Source organism: Tamandua tetradactyla (genome assembly GCF_023851605.1).
Source record: "Tamandua tetradactyla isolate mTamTet1 chromosome 1 unlocalized genomic scaffold, mTamTet1.pri SUPER_1_unloc_1, whole genome shotgun sequence".
NCBI lineage: Eukaryota > Metazoa > Chordata > Mammalia > Pilosa > Myrmecophagidae > Tamandua > Tamandua tetradactyla.
Genome location: NW_027518237.1, coordinates 1,453,269 through 1,457,878, shown reverse-complemented (window position 1 = coordinate 1,457,878; position 4,610 = coordinate 1,453,269). Strand labels below are relative to the sequence as shown.

At 37.1% G+C, this 4,610-nt stretch overlaps 1 pseudogene; it reads left to right on the top strand.

Moving 5' to 3' along the window:
- Window positions 1-605: 605 nt before the first annotated feature.
- On the top strand, window positions 606-4,339 carry LOC143672679 (olfactory receptor 2G3-like; annotated as a pseudogene).
- Window positions 4,340-4,610: the final 271 nt, after the last annotated feature.

The following is a 4,610-nucleotide window of genomic DNA, read 5'->3' as shown; positions in this document are numbered from 1 at the left end:
ATATGTATTATAATAAGTATATAATATATATTTTCTTCTCTATTGAGAACTGAAGCAATGCATGAAGAAAAATTATGGATGTGGATATGCTATAAGCATTAAGCAGGAAGTCAATAGGAATTTTTTTGCCTGTGGTTTAGGTTATCTTGGAAGTCAGAAGTAGAACAGTCTGCTTGAAGAGATGCCAGAGGTGGGGAGATTTAACAATTTGTTGGATGCTTGTCATAGAGATGAAAGAGACAAACAATAGGGAACAACTAGCAAGGTTTCTGGACAGAACAGAAAATCTATTTGAAGTTGAGAGAGTTCAGGAATTTTTAATGGCCTGAGTCAACATAATTTATTAATTATCTATCTCCATCAATATTCAGGTGCCCACAGATAGTGAGGAAGAAGACCCTGCTGAAATTCTCCAGGCCTCCTGTGGTTTCACAGGGCAGATGGGAAAGAAGTACAAAGTAACAGGAAATTTAGTTATAGCAAAATGAGCTTGAAGTTATGAACCAATAGGAGATGTATATAAGCATACACACATATACATATATGAATTTATATGCATTATAAACATATATTAGATTATATATGATTATTGATGGAAATTTAACATGAGTGTGGTGTAAGTGAGAAAACAACCTAACACAAGAAGTTGTGAAAGCAGAAGTTAAAAGTCTTTGCCATTTTGCCTGGATCTAAGCTATGTTAAAATATCAAAGAGGCAAAATATCTCTTTTGGAATGATCTCCCAGGATAGTTGAACTTTGCACACTAAGAAGCCTGATACTAATTTCTGTTTTGGGAGGAATGGATCCCTGGGATCTTTTCAGATTCAATGTCCTGTGTTCTCTCCCAGGCTTTCCAGATTTTCAAATCCTCGTGTGTCTCAAACTCAACTAAGAGCCCCTCCAGCTAGCACAGGAGCATTAGGCACTGACTTGTCACTTTCAGATAATAATAGTTGGAATCCCATGGCTTAAATTTTATTTTCTTATTCAAATGAAGTTTTCACTGCACACAACAAAGCTGGAATATTTGCTCTCTTCCAATTCATTCATTTATTTTTATGCCTCTATTTTATGCCTGCACTAAAGTGATTAGCCATAATTTCAAATCTTAACTTTTAACAGTAAATTGAGATTCTGGTTTAAAGTGATGCTCATGTGTGAGAATCATGGTAATATGTCTCACTTGACTAAGATGGGTAAAGTCACAACCTGCAGGTGGCGTTCAAGAGAATGGAATGAGGGTGGACCACTGTGGCTCAACAGGCAAGAACGCTTGCCTGCCATGCCAGAGGACCTGGGTTTGATTCCTGGTGCCTGCCCATGTAAAAAAAAAAAAAAGAAAATGGAATGAGAGTGACAGGATTTATTAGTTAGGTTCTCTAGAGAAACAGATCAAAAGGAAACACTCACAAATATAAAATTTATAAAAGTGTCTCACATAACTGTGTGAACACAAAGTCCAAAATCCACAGGGCAGGTTGTGAAGCTGACAATTCCAATGGAGGGTCTGGATGAACTCCACAGGAGAGGCTCACCAGCCAAATCAGGAAGAGAGCCTATCTCTTCTGAATCCTGCTTAAAAGGCTTCCAGTGATTAGATTAAGCATTACTCATTACAAAAGACACTCCCATTGTCTGATTACAAATGGAATCAGCTGTGGATGTTGCTGATGTGATCATGATTCAATTCTATGGAATGTCCTCATTGCAACAGACAGGTCAGCATGTGCCCAACCAAACAAACAGGTACTACCACTTGGCCAAGTTGACACATGAACCTGACCATGACACAGGTCTAGCTTTATCTTATTCCTTTGACAGAAGAAAAATTACTTTTTAAGTTGCCATAGCTAAATACATGAGAATTAACCTTGAATGAGAGATAGGAAATTTGTTCAATGTGTGTATTTGGGTTGGTGTGCATGCATATATGTGCATGTATAATTGCAATTGCATCTATTAAAACAAAAAAATTATATAAATTATTCTGTTTCTTTTAAGACCTTTCATATTGTCTTTTACCATTTTGTTCTCCTTTACCTACTTCAAGAGAGCACATAGTGACTTCCTGTTGTTATAGATGGCCTAAATCTTTCACAAACTCCTGCTTTGACTTCATTTCATTTCCAGTGGGTTCTGGTGAGTATCACTTTTACATGATAATTTAAATTAATATGTTATCATTTATTGAGAATTACTTGATACATTTTAATTCCTGACTTTTTTAACAAGCAAGGAAAGGATTTCATGATATGTAATTATTACTAACAGGGAAGAAATTTAAGTAAGGCCTGAGTGATTTTTGCTGACGGCATATAGAAAGTGCCTATTTTTCTAAACATAGATACATTTGTAGTCATTGCATATATACTTTCTGTCAGAGGCTATATTTATAAACATATGCATTTACATATGCTATTTGGGGCTTTAAAAACTCCTTAAAATTCTTGGTCCCTTTCATTTCTAGATGGTAAAAAAATATCTGTGTTGCTGTGATGTACATTGAGGCAGTCACTTTCATCCCTCTGAAGAGACCCTCCTTTCCCTTATTCTCACTTGCTCTGTATAGATTAACAGTCTCATCATCACTCACTGGGGCACACCAGGAGGCTGACTCCCTTCCCTGACACCTCACGCCACACAAGGAAAGGAGGCTGGTTCTGAATGCACTGTGTGAATTTCCACTAGTAATAAACTAGTGGACTAAGTTAACCCATCCTTAAAGAAGATATGTTTTTATTTAAGAAAATATTATTTTATTTGCATGGATAATTATTAAAGATTTATGTACAGATATTAATATGATTACTTTCAAAAGCCAGATGTGTGCCATCTTACAGGAAATGTTTTTTTAATCTCCAGAAGCCAGTTATGCTTCATATAATGAAAGTCCATGAAAAATCATGTAATGGAAGTCCTTGAAATAATTGCCTAACCCAAAACTTACAGTTGAAGAATGGAAATATTTACATACATTACACATATTATATGCTATACTACTGAATTCCCCCATGTATCTGAATGATTTATAAGAAGCCATATATTAATTAAGTGTATTTTATTTCTCTGATGTTCTCTTTAATTTCTCTATGATAAATTTTATCTCACCTTTTAATGTTCAACTCTAAGGAAAACTACTTTTACAATTAACTTTCATATGCCTTGCTGTATAGTCTTGTCTTTAACATCGTCTGCCACAACTTATACCAAAATATTCTGTGGGTCTCTAGAACATTTTTATTTCATTATTTTATTTATTAAATTTTATTAAATTTCTCTTAGTGTCAGTGTTTGAAACAGTTATTTTAACATTGTTCCTGTTACCAGTTGTCAGTGTCTTTCCCTCTCTCTAAACCCTTATAACATTTTTCTCCTTTTCTGAACAGGGTTGTGGGGATAACCAATTTCAGTATTAGTGGACAATTCATCCTGGTGTGCTTCTCTGACCAACCCCAGCTGGAAAAGATACTCTTTGTGGTTGTCTTGGTATCCTATCTCCTTACATTTGTAGAAAATACAGTCAATATTCTGATCTCCTCCATAGACCCCAAGCTCAAAACACCCATGTACTTTTTCCTCATTGCTCTTCCCTAGTTGATATCTGCTTTATCACCAAAATTGTCCCCTAGCTGCTGTGAACTGCTGTGAAACCTGAAAGGACCAGCCAAGACTATCACATCCTTTGGGTGTATGGTCCAACTCTATGCCTCAGGGGCACTGGGCTCCACTGAGTATGTTTTCCTGGCAGTAATGGCTTTTGAATGTTGTGCTGCTGTTTGAAAACCCCTCCACAATAGAGCTGTGATGAACCCATAGCTGTGCCACCCTCTTTCAGGGAGTTCATGGTTGAGTGGACCAGGAAACACTCTAATATAATCAAGGGGACTAGCACCCTCTCACTGCCTTGCTGTGGACACTGGTGGCTCCATCATTTCCCCTGTGAAGTGCTTTCCATGATCAAGCTTGAATGTGTGGCACCCATGCCAATGAGATCCAGATATTTGTTGCTTCATTTGTCTTGCTGCTCTTGTCCTTAGTGCTGATATTAATGTCCTATGGACATATAGTCAAAGCACTCCTAAGCATCAGGTCAGCTCAGGCCTGGCACAAGGCCCTCAGAACATGGGGATCCCACCTGACAGTGGTGGCCCTCTTCTATGGGACCATGTGGCTATCTACATCAGCCAAACAGCTCCTATGCCTGTACTAATGGGAAATTCATCTCTCTGTTCTATACAGTAGTAACAATGACCCTCAATCCCCTCATCTACACACTGAGGAATACAGATGTTGAACAAGCACTTGGAAGACTATTTCACAGAGACATAAACTCATAAAATAAGATGCAGAGGACACACTGTGGTGAATTTCATGACCTGAAGGTTATCTTGCATTTTATTTTAGTCAAGCACTTCATCAGTCAATAAGGACCAGATGTACTTTTCAGTCATTATTATTTTATTTCATTTGGCCTCAAAAATATATATCTCTTTCCAATCACTTTCCCAGGCTTCTTTTGCTTAAGTAAGGCAACATTTCCCTATGTTTTTAAACTATCAGTTATATCACTTATTTTTCTCTCTGCCCCTTCTTTTCTGCATTTTTCTC